At 45.8% G+C, this 17,912-nt stretch overlaps 1 protein-coding gene and 1 pseudogene across 1 annotated transcript in view; both read right to left on the reverse strand.

Moving 5' to 3' along the window:
- Nucleotides 1-17,912, reverse strand: part of LOC137254256 (clavesin-2) — a gene marked incomplete at its 5' end in the record, with an annotated part of 360,972 nt that overhangs the window by 298,683 nt on the left and 44,377 nt on the right. The window lies entirely within an intron of this gene.
- Nucleotides 9,109-12,367, reverse strand: LOC137252831 (zinc finger protein 239-like; annotated as a pseudogene).

Raw genomic sequence — 17,912 nt, forward strand, 5'->3', positions numbered from 1 at the left:
CTCGATAATCGCCCCGGGATAGACTTGTCCCAGCCTTGCGGCTGCTGCCTTGTACAGCGCAACAGACCTTGCGTCCTCGCAAGCGAGTACCTTGATTTGGCCCTGGTACCATCCTGCATCAGAACCTCGCGGCGGACTACCCGGAGACTCCATCAGCACGTCGAGAACGGCGTTGCCGATTTCATTCCGGACGTACGGCCACTGGTCTTTAGGGATTGCACCACGGTCATTCCCTCGGTCCAGGATTCCTATAAGGATCCGGCCCTTGGCTACCTCGGCAAAGCTGGGTTTGGCTACCGCGGGGTGATTCTGGTGCCTTTTCGGCGGTGGTTTGATATCCTCATCGGACCTTTGACGTTTATATGGGGTTGCGCTTGTTGGCAGAGAACCCCGAAAATTCGGCAGTAGAGCTCGCGCCCTTTCCACCGAATTCCTGGCGTTCTCTGACAGCGTTTCCAGCGGAACACCCTCATACCTTGACAGGACTTTTGCAGCCCTTCTTTTGTTCCTGTGGAACGATCCCTTGTGGGAATCTTCTTGAGAAGGGGTCCGACCCGTAGTTGCCCTCGCGGTCGTACCCCCGGATGATGTCTTCATTATGGCTCCTTTCTCCTTTGGCTCAGTGTGACCAGATCGTGGGACCCCTGTCACAGCCGTGGGGAGAACAGTCGCCATACCGGCGTCAGACGGGCGCCCAGCATCAGCAGGCGCGTCAGTGTTCGCCGTTGCCAGCGCAACTACCTTCGCCGCCATACTGGTGCTTGCCCCCGTCCGATCACCTAAGACGGTGTTGACTGAGGTTGCCCTCTTGTCGTCCCTGGGGAGCCGACCCGTCGTTTCCAACGCAGTCGCTCCCCCGGTTAAAGTAGCTGTTGCGGCCCCGTTTTCCCTTGGCTCGGAGTGGCCAGGTCCAGAGACCCCTGCCACAGCCGTGGGAAAAAAGGTTGCCGTTCCGGCGCTTGGTCGGTGTCCGACAACAGCAGGCGCGTCAGGGTTCGCCGTTACCAGCGCAACTCCCTTCGCCGCCATACTATTGCCGCCCCCCACCAAGTCGCTCTTCACTTTAGCCTTGGTAGCATTGGTAGCCCTCCCTCGTTCACTAGGGCGTATGGATGCCAATGCTGTTGTCCTTCTCCCTGTGGAGGAGAAAGGATTATCATTTTCTTGTTTTTTTTTATTTTTGTTGTTCATCTTGTTCGTACGACCCCTTGCTAGACGAGGCCAGCTTAGGGTCACCTTATTGAAAGGGGGAAAAGTGTCGTCCGCCGCGGCAGAGCCCCTTACCGCGGTAAGACCATTTTTACTCTCTGAGGCGGCCCGGTGTCAGAGAGGCTCCGTACAAATACAGCCAGATTAACCTCCCGGCTGCAAACCATCCAATGGGCACGGTGCCGCATAACACCCTGGATTGGGAGGGGACAGATCTTGGTCATCGCTCACCCCAGGACTAGGCCACCGCAGCCATGGAGATCCATGTGAACCTGCATCCTACTGGGTGGCATAGTCCCGTGGTCAGCGACTAAGCCCTCGCATCGCGGCAAGATGTCTGCCCTTCGCGAGGGAACACACCCTTTAGACGCATTAAATATTTGCAGACGAATTCTCTTCTCTGCATTGCACATCACTGTAGACACATTAAATCCTCGTCAGGATTTCTATCTGTGTTTGATATCACTTTGTACACACTAGAACCTTTCAGGATTTCTATCTGTGCTGCATATCACTATATACACATTAAATCCTCGTTAGGATTTCTATCTATAACACTGTATACACATTAAATCCTCGTCAGGATTTCTATCTGTGGCTGACATAATCCTCGTGAGGATCTCTATAAGTGGTTCATATCACTGGCCACACATTACACCACGTCAAGATTTACATCTGATTCAATTTTTTTCTTATCACTAAATTCACATAAGATTGCTTTCTGTGTTAACACATACAATCCGATCGGAGTTCAAATCCGTGTATTTTTTAGATTTTACTCACAGCACAATCACAGCAGGATTGATAGCTGGGCTACGTACAAAAAACAAAACACTCTTATAATTTTTGCTGCGGTTGAACACACACCAACGCCACTAAGTCTTTTGCCTTCAAGCTCGACACCTTTAAAGAATCAAGATATTCAAATTAATAAAATCAATGGAGACTTATATTAGATTGGCTGATTCCATAGCCGAGTTTGAACAAGATTTCAACTCCACCCCGGCCGAATCTCGGAACAAGCACACCCTTGCACTACTGCAAGAGGAGTTAAGGGCACTATGGAAGAAGACCAAGTCCACATATGAAAGTCTTCTCAGCAATTCTGAGCTGTCCAAAGACGAGCTCAGCTCACTAAGAAAGAAGAATAAAAGTTGCTTCGCATGCTACCTGCAATGCATGTCTGCTGTGGCGGCTGAAGCCGAAGCCATCACCCCTCAGCCGGCCAAGGATGAAGCAAAGGATGAAGGCTCTTCGCGCCGTGGACATAAAATGCGGCTGCCGCCTTGTGACACCGATGTATTTAAAGGCGACTACCTTTCCTGGCCAGCCTTTAGAGATATGTTCACGGCGATATACATCCATAATACCGATCTGAAAGATGTCGAGAAATTATATTATTTAAAACAAAAAACGCAAGGGGAGGCAAAAGAAATAGTGGGCAGGTGCTCATTAACAAACGAGGGTTTTGCAAGCGCCTGGAAGAATCTAAGCGACAGGTACGAAAATAAACGTATCCTCGTCAACACACAATTAAAACTTTTATTTAATCTGACGGCAGTCGAGCAGGAGTGTGGAACTTCAATCAAAAAATTGCAACGGGAGATAAACAATTGCAGCTCTGCGCTACAATGTCATAATATTGACATCACAAATTGGGATGCAATCATTACCTACTTATGCTCCACAAAACTCCCTGAATCTACATTGGCTCTTTGGGAACAGACCGTAGAACGGAAGACAGATATCCTGTCCAATCGCTTCCAGACATTAGAGACGGTTTCCGATCTTAGGGGTAACAAAACTACAAAAGCACCCAAAAGTCAAAATTCGAATTCTAGGGAAAATTCTACAAAACTTGGGGTTTACCAAGCCAGCGTACCAAAATCGGCATGTAAGATGTGCAACAGTACGGAGCACAAATTACGAAATTGCCAAAAATTCCGTAGGTTGTCTACGTCAGGGAAAATCGAATTTGTCAAGAACAATAGTTACGGTCTGAATTGTCTGTCGGGTGGACACACCGTGACACGATGCACTAGCCAATTTAATTGCAGCACGTGCCATGCAAGGCACAACACCTTGCTCCATCTTCCGACAGCACAACCAAAGACAACTCCTCAAAGGTGGACTCAAAACACCACCGACAATACACCTTCAACCTCACAACAGGCTAGGGCAAGGATGGAGTCTGAAAAAAGACAAGATAATGCTAATAACGTTTCTTCGTGTCATGCTAACACCACTAAAGGGGTGTTATTAGGAACAGCACGTGTCAATATACACTATAATGGAGTGAAGTTTTCTGCCAGAGCGCTGATAGGCTCTGGGTCCGAATGCTCTTTCATAACAGAAAGACTAAAAAAGCGAATAAACCTTCCATCCAAATGTCTGCATATGCAAGTGTCAGGAATAAATAATACACCATCTGCACAGGTAAAGGAATCATGTGCGATTACGCTAGGTTCGCTTACAGACCCCTTAGTAAGCATCCATACAGTGGCCCTAGTCCTACCTCAATTAACAGGGGACCTTCCGACTTGCCAAGTGAGCGCAACGACTCGGCAAGCATTCACTGATCTGATTCTGGCGGATAAGAGGTTCTTCATTAATGAACCAGTCGACCTCATACTTGGAGGCGATATCTATCCCCAGATCATACTAAACGGTATACGGAAGAACGTCCTAAATACGCTTCTCGCCCAAGAAACCGTCTTCGGTTGGATTTTAACCGGTCGTGCAGATGCACCTCACCCAACCAATACGCGGGTATCCTTTTTCAATGAAATTAGCCTAGACAAGCAGTTAGCCGCTTTCTGGGAACTTGAAAACGTACCTACAAAAAGGGCCCTGACCGAAGATAATGCCTATTACGAGGCACTATATAAAAACACAACGGAAAGGAATTCAGATGGAAGATATACCGTCGCCCTTCCATTCAAACAAAGCTTCCCAAAAACCGTCTGTTTGGGCCCATCTCTCAAGAGCGTCTGCTCTCAGTTCTATCGGAACGAGACACGCCTAGCCAAGACACCGGCCCTACAGACGGAATACAATAGGGTACTGACAGAATACGTCACGTTAGGGCACATGTCTAAGGTGCACACCGTAGTACCACCACAATCAACTGATTGCTACTTCTTACCGCATCATGCGGTGATCAAAGAAGAAAGCACAACGACTAAAGTAAGGGTCGTATTCAATGCGTCGTGCCCGACATCCAATGGCATCAGCCTGAACGATGTCCTACACACCGGCCCAGTACTTCAATGCGACTTAACAATACTGCTCCTCCGATGGAGATTCTACAAGTACGTCTTCAATAGCGACATTGAGAAGATGTACAGGCAAATTTGGGTAAAGGAAAATCAAACCCAATACCAAAGAATAGTTTTTCGACTCAAAGCAGAGGACCCTGTCAGCGTGTTTGAGCTCAACACGGTAACCTTTGGGGTAAACTGTGCCCCCTATCTAGCGATCAGAACCCTACATCAACTTGCTGATGACGTCGAGGCGTCTCTGCCAACCGCAGCGCACATCTTGCGAAACAGTATGTACGTCGATGACGTCCTTGCAGGGGGACATAGCATCGAGGCAGCAATCGCGGCCCGCGATGAAATCATAGCTGCATTAATGTCAGCAGGATTCCCTCTGCGAAAGTGGACCTCTAATTGCAGTAGGATACTACAGGGCATACCCAAACCTCACAGGCTTACGGAAGACTTTCTGGAGTTCGAGGACGCGAGCATGGTAAAAACCCCAGGCATCCTTTGGAACGCGCATTCCGACTATTTTTATTTCACAGCGAAACCAATCGAAAACCAGGATATCTTAACAAAGAGGGCGATCCTATCGGCCATCGCCAAACTCTTCGACCCGTTAGGCTGGCTTGCTCCAGTTATCATCGTAGCCAAGATATTAATGCAGAACATTTGGCTGGAGGGGACGGATTGGGATGAGCCGGTATCCACAACCACTCTAGATCGGTGGCAAACCTTTATGCAGGAGTACCCCGCCATTAACCGGATTCGTATACCTCGGTGGGTGCACTTCACCCCAACCAACGATATAGAAATTCACGGCTTCTGTGACGCGTCCGAAAAAGCCTACGCAGCTACGGTTTACGTGCGAGCTAAGATCAACGATAGGACATACGTTAATCTACTCATGGCAAAAACGAGGGTGGCACCAGTAAAAACAATTTCACTACCAAGATTGGAGTTATGCGGTGTCGTCTTGCTGGCTGAGACTTTGGAAACCGTGATGGAGAACCTGAACTTAAGCAAATTTAACATTCACCTATGGACAGATTCGACCATCGTCCTAGCATGGATTCGAAAACCCCCGTGTTCCTGGTCAACATTTGTAGCTCACAGGGTGACAAAAATCGTGGAGAAGGTAGGAACGAAAGCATGGCATCATGTCGAGTCCGCATCAAATCCAGCGGACTTATCCAGCAGAGGACTTCCAGCCACGGACCTAGTTGACAACTCTTTGTGGTGGGAGGGACCTTCTTGGCTGAAAGAAGGCAAAGCGGAATGGCCATCTCAAGGCGAACAGGAGTACCACACAAACATCGAAGAAAAACGAGTACAAGTGCATGCAGCAACGAACCTCAAAAATAGCGAGGATATTCTTGATCGGTTTTCCGATCTATCAAGAGCGTTGCGGGTAATCTCCTACATTATAAGATTCGCCAATAGAACCCATCCAAAAACTAAAACGTCCTTTAAAGCAGAGTCGCACCAGATTTCGCCTGACGAAATCAAGGCTACGACTAGCCGCCGCATCAGGATATCCCAAACCAACCACTATGCCGAAGAAATAAGCTCTCTGAGAGCTAGAAAACCCATCGCGGCCAAAAGCGAGATCCTCTCCCTAGACCCCTTTATCGACGAAGATAGTGTCCTTCGGGTGGGGGGTCATCTCAACGCATCCAGGGACGTTGCCGTCGACGAGCGTCACCCGATAATCCTCCCTTACGCCTGCCAACTCACCCGTCTCCTAGTCCAGTTTGTCCACACTATTTCCATACATGGCGGAAACCAACTAATGCTGCGGCTCCTACGCACGCAGTATTGTATACCTCGGGTCAAAAACATGATCCGATCCATCATCCACAACTACAAGGCCTGTACGCTATTCCGCAAACGTTCCCCGACGCAACTCATGGGAATTCTCCCTGCGGAACGTACCACCTTTAGCAGGGCATTTACCAACACCGGGTGGATTTCGCCGGAACGTTTGACATCAAGTCTTACAGCGGACGAGGATGCCGCATGTCTAAGGGATACGTCTGCTATATTCGTCTGCTTTGCGACTAAGGCGATCCACTTGGAGGCGACTAGCGACCTCAGCACCGCCGCGTTTCTCGCAGCATTTAGCCGGTTTGTCGCCAGACGAGGATGCCCGAAAAACCTCTATTCCGACAACGGAACGAACTTTGTCGGCGCGTCAAGGGCTCTCCGCTCAGAGGTGAAGGCATTCCTCGTTGATGCGCGCAACCAAACCCTCTCTAAATATGCCCACCAAACCCTGACATGGCATTTCATACCAGCAGCTGCTCCTCATAAGGGCGGGCTGTGGGAAGCGGGGGTCAAGAGTTTCAAAACTCATTTCAAAAAGATCGCATCGGATCATAAATTTACTCTCGAGGAGTTTAGCACCCTCCTGTGTAGGATTGAATCCTGTCTCAACTCCCGACCCCTAAGCCCATCTTCAAATGACCCGTCCAACCTGGAGCCACTTACCCGGGCACTTCCTAGTCGGGGGCCACCTCATAATCGCGCATCACTCGTCAATCGATGGGAAAAACTCAAGGCGCTGCATCAAACCTTCTGCAAACGGTGGAAAACGGAGTATCTCACCGAATTGCAGAAGCGCGTTAAGTGGAAGCATCCACAATCAAACCTTAAACAGGGAGACCTAGTCGTCATTAAGGAGGATAATCTGCCCCCTAACGAATGGAGACTAGGTCGGATAGCCAACCTTCATTATGGCCCCGATAACCGAGTTCGAGTCGTCGAACTGAATACGGCAAGGGGACAAACCACCAGACCAATCACGAAATTGGTCCTACTACCACCCCCCAGTGAGGGGGTGGAAGATCTGTAACTCCCAACCGTTCTAACAAACTCCGTAACCCAGCTCTCGTTCACCCCGAACGAGGCCAACAAACCCCATAACCCAGCTCTCGTTCACCCCGAACGAGGCCAACAAACCCCATAACCCAGCTGCCTTCCCAAGGCAGGATAAAAAAAAGGGGAAAAATTTATTCATATCACCACCAGAATATCCAGCGACCCAAAACATTCAAACATCATCCCCCAAGATGATTAAAAACGTTCCGATTCAAAAGTATTTTAGGTTCAAAAGTTAATTTATTGTCGAGAAGAAAAAAATGTATCTTAAATGTGATTATGCTTAAATAATCATTTCTGATTCATATCTCAGACCAAATAAAATCTTCAATGAGAAGTAAAACTTCAACACGTAGAAGCTTCATTAATCAGTCAGAAGGCTGAATGGAAAATGGTTAAAGGACTGTTGATCACCTAAAATAAACATATCTGATTCAAGGATGATCCCAAAAATTATTGAAAAACTATACTCAGTTTTCATCAGCAAAGGTAATAATATTTGATTATTCATTATTGACTTCGATGAACTTCCGAATTTAATCAACGCGATGCTGAGCAGGTTGGCATAGTGAAAATTTTTTTCTTTCTTCTCAGTTCTCCATTAACAACGTTAACGGATTTTACGTACAAATACGAGGTATTAAATGGGGATTAGGAGGCCGTAAACGATATCCTTTCTTCACACAAAGACTACATGGTTAACGCAAAGTACCAGTGTTCATTCGAGGCGATGACCAACCCCACAATAGCAACTCAACACAATTCCCCTTTTTTTGCCACCGTAACTGCCCTAACGTTGAGGTATCAGCATTGAAGAAACGGTAGGAGGGACAACCCATAGGTCACTATATACACCTTTATTAAACCCCAAACCGGTGACACCTAGACAGCACAATTTTCATTTACCTCCGGATCCAATGCTGGGGTTATACTTTCGCGTCGGGAAAGCACATGCAATTGTGTGTCCACATCTCAGCCATCAACCCTGATGCCAATATCGTATTCGCCCCGGGCACATCATGATTGAGCAGCACACGCCATGCTATGTACCATATGCCAATCACCTCTCACTGAAATAAGCAGTCAAAAAGAAAAAAAATATGTCCCAACAGCTGCGAACAAATAATTTGGAAAAAAAATTAAAATTTACCTTGAAACTATTCAAAATGTCTCGAAAAGATTTGCAACCCAAGCTCTGCATGCATATCCTTGCAATTTCTTATTTATGCCAGCAATCCTGACATATGCTCCTGATTTGCGACAGCAGCTCGTTGGGTCTCTGCTAGGAGTGTCAAGTGGTGAGCGTGCTTCCTTGTTACAGATTTTCTTGTAGTCTACTGATCCATTCCAGAGCACGACTGGAGTAGACGATTGTATTCGCATTCACCCATATCATCTTTGTGTTTGGGCACTGGTCTACCTCAACCACCAAAAGCTTGGCAGGCCAGCTGACCCGAATGGCAATTATGCACAGCTGACAAATAATGAGTTTTACACGATCCTGATCTGCGTCTTAGCTGCGGCTGCCGCAGCGCTGGCATTTATTGCGCTTTTATTTATTTTCTTTGAAAAACTTTACTTATACTATTGAGAAAACAACAAAAAAAAATGTTTGTTGTTAAATATTTGGTTTAGTTATTAAACTACAGTCTCACCATGGTTTACATCGAAGGTATATCGAAAAATGAGCGTTTATGTAAATCCACATTAATAATCATCAAGACATGGGGATCTTTCTTCAGTCGTTTGGGTTATTCAATCATGAGGTAATTTCAAAGTTGATGATCTTGTTCAAACGACATTTAGCATATGGATCATCTTGCATATTACCAGGCGGCGCATGATTACTCGTCATACGATGTGTCTTAAGTGCAGTACCACTTATGTAAGAATCACCACACACGTTACATTTATAAGGCTTTTCCCCGGTATGGCGCCGCATATGAATGCGCAAATCATTGCATTGTGTAAAAGATTCTGAACATTTGTACGGTCGTAGTCCTGTATGTATTCGCATGTGCCTTGATAATTTATTTGGTCAATTAAATGGCTTTCCACATATATGGCAAACAGGCGGTCGTTCACCGGTATGCTGTCTCTTATGCACAACTAAATCCTGTCGACGAGGAAATCCTTCTTCGCATTCATCAGACCTATAAGGCTTTTCTCCTGTATGACGTCGTATGTGTATTATTATGCTAGCTTGAGCAAAGCTACGTCCACAATATGGGCAAATCTCACGCTTATAAGTTTATATTTTGTGAGTTTGTATCGTGTTCTAGATCACCATCACCGGAATGCATTGCACGAACGTGACGTTCAAGTGCAAATGGACGTGCAAAAGTACGTGGACATAGTTCGCATACTATTGGCTTTTCCTCGGTTGGCTTGGGCGCCACTGCAGCGATATGCTCAGCAGATACATTGGTGTGCGCAGTTTTTATATGCTTTTCCAATGTCATATTTCTGGCAAATACCCGCTGGCAGTGTGGGCATTTCCGCCAGTGAGATGTCACAAATGTTCCCAATCGTGATCCGGCTCGAAGGACCAATGTTTTGCGGGGCAGTGGACCCGGGGAAGTCGGGCGTGTGCGTTGCAAATAAAAATAAATAAAACACCGAATTAGTATCAAAACAATAACAATTTATTCACTATGTAAAGAAGATGTGGTTATTAATTATCAAAGGTTCGCTAAGGTGAAAGTTCAAAACACAAAAGGTGTGCAAGAGTACACTCGCGGTATGTAATGAAGGGGCCTAATCAATTCCAACTCAAGTATTGGGTAAAGAAAGAATTAATTAGACGCACGCTTCCCTATGCACAAATAATTACTTGCAATATTAATTCACGGAATTTAAAGATGGGAATTAATTTAAGGCACAAGGATGAAAATAATTATTTGCGCACACTTCAAGATACAACTTATTACCCCGTACAATATGCACTTGGCACATTCAAATTCATGCGAATGAATTGCAAAAAAGGCAAATTGAAAATTAAACGTTATGTGACAATGGCTAGGGCCAAAATTGTACAAAATAAATTCAATAGCAATTCAGATTTGTAACATTAATTATTTGCAAATCTTAACTTACTGACACTCGCACTGTATGAAATGGTTGGTTTTTTATCTTACTCACCTGGGGCTAGCTGCTGGCTCTTTGACGTTCCAAAAGAGAAAGAAGGATCAAAACCGCGAACAAGTCCGCGGCACCTGCCGATAGCTAACTTTCGTTGAGTTTTTCCCCTTCAAGGTTAGCTTTCGGCTGGTGTTAGCCGTTACCGGTAATAATAATAAATAAATAACTAATGTGCGTGTTAGGGTGGTCCGAAATATTTAGGCTGGTGGCCTAAACAATGGTCAGTTATAAAGGGTATTTGATCAAACTTGATAACAATGGACAAATCACAAATATAATAGTCGAGAAGACTAGGAGAGCAGTTCATAGCGTATCTTGTTGGCACAGTCGTATTGACAAGGGACAGTCCCATGCTGGCAATGGCATCAAGAAAATTAATACTATAGCTATCACGTACAAGAATATTGACATTAAAATCTCCACATATAATAATATTGCCATATTCACCTAGGAACGAGGACACAACATCAAAAAACGGGTTCAAATTAATGTATTTATGGGGGTTATATACACAAGACACAAGGGTTTTAAAGTTTTCTCCTGATATTTCAGCAAAAAGAAACTCAGTGCCACTTCCAGTGGACTTGTGCAGCCGTTTCATACGCAAATCACATCTGCAATATATTGCAACCCCTCCACCTCTTCTCTCAGAACGATCATTACGTAACAAGCTATAGTTGTTTATACTAGCTAGGACCTCACTTAGCCTAGCATCAAACCAAGTTTCTGACACACAAATAATATCTATCAGTGAGTTCTCAAATACAGATCTAGCATAATCCAATTTTTCCCCATTCAGGCTACGAGCGTTAAAATGCGCAATATTTAAACCACTTTGTTGACTGCATAAAACATTAAGCTTAGCAGGACCAAATTCGTCAGCACTAATGTACCTATCGTTTAGTACCATGGGAGAAGTAAACAAAAGCAACCAATACTGCAAATAATGTTTTAAAGACACTAAAGAGAAGGGCCAACTTTACAGCTATAGGAGAAGTTAAAATAAAGGAGACTATACGTAAAAAGAATAACATACATAACAACATAAATATAAACAAATGTACAATGTCAGCGAAATCGCACCAAGTCATCTTCACAGCAAATCTTCATAGGGGGAGAACCAATTTCATATCGCACATAAACAACTCCATTAAGAGTAAATACTCCCCGCACCTTGCCATCTCGCCTTAGTTTGGTGGCCTCTTGCAGCAATTTACGATTAAACTTAGAGAGGCTCTCATATAAAATTAAATTTCCGTCAAATCCAACGGAACTAAGCGGGATGGTCGAGTTGTTGTTCCTACGGAAGGCAGAGGAAGCACGAAGAGTTTTATTTCGATCATGCGGAGAGTAAAATTTAATGATAATGGCATTATTAGGCTGACCAGAAGAATTTTTTGTGCGGAAAATGTCACTTATTTTCGGCACCATAAAATCAATCGACAGGCAAATCTGGTTAAATTTTCTCCCTCCACAAACGGTACCCCGAACGCAACAGCATCAGCTGGAAACTCCACAGAATTACTTTTTGAGGACAGCGTGTTTTCAACAAGCCTCCGCAGCTCTGCAATCTCACCATCACGTTTTTTAGCTTCATCTTCAAGCACTCTAATGTTCATCGCGGACTCGTCAATTTCGCACACACAAACACAAATTTCTTTGCCAATTCGCTTCACCAGCTGCTTCTCTAATTCAGTTAGCTTAGAAGAGAGATTACCAAAGAGGGTGTTAAGCTGCTCTGTCGCAGCTGCAATTTTCTCTTCTAGTTCTTTAACAGCGGCCAAGACAGCACTGCTTTCATCAAATTTAGCGGCTTTCGCGAATGGTGATTCTCTGCTGGCGCGACGCTTAAGAGTGGGTTGAGCGGTAGCAGACATTTCAACAGAAAAAACGTATGTTTGTATTTTTGTATGTACCGAAGTATTTAGCGCACAGATAAAAGAATTGATAAATTGATTAAATTGTAAATTATACACCAAGTTCTTCGTTATGCTTGCAAAGATTTAAGAAGAGAAACAATAATATGTCTTCAGTTTCACTGTAAGCAATTTGTGTTGTATAACAATAAGTTAAACTGAGAAAAAACAACCGATACTCGGAGCGAATAAAAACACGTCTCTCCACTGAGATTCTTTTTCAATAAATCATTTCTCTTACAACTATCACACAACGATATCAAAAATTTGCTGAACCCTAGCACCTAGTAATTTAAACGCAGTTGTTATTCTTAAAATTTAACTTTTAAGCTGTTATTCTTAATCGTTATAATTTTTTTCTTCTTTTTTTAATTCACCCCACACACTTTTGTTGTTCCATTAATTTAATTTTGAGACGGCATTCAATAATGAATGCCTTAGTTTTTCTTGCATTATAATGTTACCTGTTAGCTTAATATACTTATTTGTTACATACATTCTTTTTGATTTTGTAAGGAAAATGAATGAATAAATCTAAATCTAAAATCTCAATTTAAACGTATGATTTATTGAGATAAAATTATAATAAAAACTAAATAAGCTTATATCTTTGAATGTAAAAAAGGCTTGAAACTCGCATTATATATATGTATATTGCATTAAAATACATACCTATCAAATGGTCATCAGTTTCTGAAAAATTTTGGTTTAAAATTGCTTCACATAATCTTTGCTTGGCTTTCCCTAGTAAAATTTGACCTCAGACTTGTCCGTATCATGAAAACAGCTTCCGGAATCTAACTACCACACCAGAGTCAAACATGGCCGAAAACAAATGCTCCCTAGCGGAACATCAATAAAACAGTCAAGTTCCTTCACATGCAACCAAAATTTCGATGTTTCAATCTTTAAAACAAGTTGATCCGTAAAAACCACCCTTGTTTCTGAATGAGCACATAACACACACATATTAACGATTTTGTATTTCCTATATGTACTGTAGGATAGTTAATCGCATTTGTTGCTTGTCTAACTCTAATGCCTTGTATTTGTGTTCTTAGAGTTGAGCGCACTCAACCTAAGATTCAATGTGCTAAGTGTTCGGTACTTTTTCATCTTCCCTGTGTCGGTTTTAGACCTTTTAAGAGAGTCTAATAATGCTTTTTATTGTAAAGTTTGTGCGTGTGAGCGTCGTGGATAGATTCGATCCCGCCCTCCTCTGTTAAATCATCATCTACTAAGAAAACGTCATCGAGTATTGTAAATGACCTGCCCTTGCTGCCTGCTGGTTTACTCAGTGATACGCAAAACAAAAACAATCACGATAATTTGTGCAATATCGAAAAAAACATTGAAGTCGTGATATTGCTGTGCTAAAAGGCAATGATGAGAAGATGTTGTGAGGACCAAATAAATCCTCATTAATTTGGCCCACACAAAACGACCCCACAACATATTTGACACGACATTAACACAACAAGTGGCCACAAAAGGCTCTAGCAACACGATCAACCAACAAGTCTCAGCAACACAACGAGCGGTCACAACATTTAACAGCAACATGGCCAACCAACAAATCTCAGCAACACAACGAGCGCTCGCAACATTCAACAGCAACACGGTGACCATGGCAACGCAACCATTTGAGCTAGCAACACCAAACACAACAGCCATAAAAGGAGCGACACAGCAGCACAGCAGTCAGTCAGCACGGAGCTGTGGTCGTGACCAGAGCTACTAGCGAAGTATATCCCTATTGCAGTTGACCTTCTCTATGCAATAGGAATCCACTTCATAGGAGCGAGTCGTGGAATGGTGATTGCGGTTGACCTTCTCTACGCATCACCCCCAGAGACCAAAGGCCCCGCCACAGTAACGCGCAACCGCGACAGGTGACACCCGCTCACCTCCGTCAGTAGAAGTACGCCGGCAGAGGCCGCAACAGAGCGGCAACGCACGTAAACCAGCGCAGAGCGCGGCAGAGCGCAACAGAGGTACACCGACAGAGTGATACAAGTAAACGCCGACGTAGGGCGCGACAGAGTATCGCCCAGCAAACACGAGTAGACGCCGACGCAAGGCGTGGCAGAGAATCACCCAGCAACCAGCAATACAAATAGACGCCGACGCAAGGCGCAGCAGAGTAATACAAGTAAACGCCGACGTAAGGCGTGACAGAGCACCGCAGCAGAGAGAGACGCCGTCATAAGGCGCGTCAAGGCACCGACGCCACATGCTAACGGGATCCGTCTAACGGAACACGGCGACAGAGCATCGCCTCAGCAATACAAGTAGACGCCGAAGTAAGGCGCGACAGAGCACCGCAGCAGAGAGAGACGCCGTCATAAGGTGCGTCAAGGCACCGACGCCACATACTAACGGGACCCAGCTAACGGAATACGGCCGGACCGCTAAGGCCCGCCACCGCAATCAAGGATACCGCAAGATAATCCAAGTGAAATTGAAAATGAAGTATAAAAACACGTTTTATTTTATATTATAGAATTTAGAACCAATAAAGAGAGTGAAGTTTTTTTATATTAAATCGATTTGCAAGGTGCCCCTTTAATACAAATTTATTGTAAACGAACCCTGGGAACGGCGAGTATACCCCAGCAAATATCAAAGAAGCAACGGGGCACGAAAAAGCTTCGTTACAATTGGCGCCCGAGCAGGGACCCTGCAAATCGTACAACGTCAGAAGGAACATCCCTGACTAGAAACCTAACCGTAAAATGGCCAACCAGATTGACACCACGTGGTTAGACAACATTTCAAAGGAGCAGCTGATATCCATCGCACAGGAATTGGGTATTGAGCACACAGGCACCACCCGGGAGATCCGAAAGCGCATAGCAGCTCTGGCTTCGAAAGCAAATGTTGACGCGGAAATACAGGAAAAATTTGTATCCATAGAAGCCGCTTATGCTAAGTTCTTTTGTGGGGGTGCTGTGTTCCTGGGAGGAAACGCGAACTGGTCTCGCTCTGCTGGTCTATCTGTGTTGTTCATGGTTTCCCCTCCGTTTGACGGAATCGGTGTCTTAACCTCATTTAAGTCACTCCAGACACTCGTGAACTGGTCTGGTCTGGACACTCGTGTCTGGAGTGACTTAAATGAGGTTAAGACACCGATTCCGTCAAACGAAGGGGAAACCATGAACAACACAGATAGACCAGCAGAGCGAGACCAGTTCGCGTTTCCTCCCAGGAACACAGCACCCCCACAAAAGAACTTAGCATCAGGAATAGCAGTACCAGCCAACGGCACCTCCCAGACACCAATCCCTCCGGCCGCAGAAGGAACCACGACCGGGGTTCAACCACAGCAGAACCCACTGGAATTTCCTCCACGGAATACGCAACGCGCGCAACCGTACTTACCATCAGGGACAAGGGCATCAGCCATAAATTATACGTCTCAGGTCACTCAAGCACCGACCGTTGTGTTCGCACCCATCATCGACCAAGTGCCGAAGTGGTCAGTAAAGTACGACGGTGGACGGGATCCGTTAGCGTTCATCGAGCGGCTAGAGGAGTTAGCCGAAGTGTACGCGCTAAACGTGGATCTCCTACCAAAAACCATGCCAGAGCTACTAGGGGGCACCGCGCTACAATGGTATCGGAATAACAATGCGCACTGGGAAAGGTGGACAAGCTTCAAACAGGATTTTTTATGTTTCTTCCTGCCAGTCAGGTATTTCGAGCGTCTCGAGGACGACATACGCCAACGAAGGCAGCATAACAAGGAAAAGTACAAGGATTACGTGCTAGCTATACAGAGCTTGATGAGACACGCATGGTACACCAGCGAACAGCGGCTGGAACGAATCTTCCGTAACAGCCACCCCGATTACCTACTTTATATCCGTGGGAGGGATTTCACCAACCTCGCGGAACTCTTAACCCTTGCTGAGGAATTCGAGAGCATACATGAGGGCTATCGACGGCCATCAGAGGGACATCGCCGCGAAGTTACGCGTAGGTGACACAACTTTGGTTCCACCACCGCAACCTGTAACCCCATCACCGCCACAACCACCGAACATACCGCACCACTCGCCTCCAGGCAATCAGAGGTTTGACCCCAACAACGTATGTAGGAGATGTGTGAACAAGGGCACTACGCGTATAGATGCCGAAACACACGGACAATTTTTTGCTGGGAGTGTGGCCGCAGTGATATACGCACAATCGAATGCTGCCGTCGACGTCAGGGAAACGACAGAGGGCTTCACAAAGAACAAGGCGCAGTGAGCCCAAGGAACCCAGTGCCGAATCGGCAGTAACCATGTACCAAGAGCACGGCCGCCTTTACGCCGTAGTCAGGCTCGGCGCGGAATCAGCCGAGGCAGTCATCGATACAGGGGCGTCGAGAAGTTTCGTTTCGAGCAGCCTTGCAGAACGTGTGGTAAATTCTGGGAGCGGAGAAATGGTGAGAGTGGCCATCAAAATAACGATGGCAAACGGGACCAGCACCACAATCTTCGACGCCATAAGGACTGAGGTACGCCTCGGAGAAGCGTCACACCACACAGTTTTACACGTCATGCCCGGAGCAATCGACGACATAATACTGGGCCTAGATACACTAGGGGGAATGGGAGCCACCATATCCTGCGGAGGAGGTCACCTGGCGCTATCCAGGCCAGTCACACAGCATACATTGCCATCAGCCGAGCCGACACAGATCACGGAGGAGGTATCGCCACCAGGTGAGAACAGCAATAACATAGATGATAGGATCCACAGGATCAATGGGGCCTACGATGAGGACGAGGCGGAACGAGTGCCCAGTTTTCTGGCAGAAGAACTCCGAAAATTTGAGAGCATGAGTGGGGTGACGACAATAACCGAGCACAGGATTATCCTGACGGACGACCGCCCTATCAAGCAACGTTACTTCCCACGCAACCCAGCTATGCAGACCATCATCAACAACGAAATTGACGAATTACTTCAGAAAGGATGCATCGAGCCATCCTGTAGCCCACACAGCGCACCAATCGTACTAGCCAAGAAGAAAAACGGGAAGTGGAGGTTATGCGTGGACTATCAGCAGCTTAACGCCCGATCAGTACCCGATGCGTACCCCTTACCCAGAATACAACATATATTGGACAAGCTACGACGGGCGAAGTATATCAGCAGTTTGGATTTGAAAAATGGCTACTGGCAAATACCACTGGAGCCCCAGAGCCGTCCCTACACAGCTTTCACGGTACCGGGACGCGGGTTATTCCAGTGGCGCGTTATGCCGTTCGGCCTACACTCCGCACCTGCAACGTTTCAAAGAGCACTAGATCAGATTATTGGACCGGAGATGGAACCCTACGCTTTCGCTTACCTCGATGACATAATCATCATAGGATCCACCTTGGAGGAGCACATTCGCAACCTGAAAGAAGTGATGCTACGACTACAGCGCGCCAACCTCAGAATAAATCCGGAGAAATGCGAGTTTTTCAAGAAAGAAATTCGATACCTAGGACACGTAGTAAGCGACAGG

Source organism: Eurosta solidaginis, chromosome 5 (genome assembly GCF_040869045.1).
Source record: "Eurosta solidaginis isolate ZX-2024a chromosome 5, ASM4086904v1, whole genome shotgun sequence".
Taxonomy (NCBI): Eukaryota; Metazoa; Arthropoda; class Insecta; order Diptera; family Tephritidae; genus Eurosta; species Eurosta solidaginis.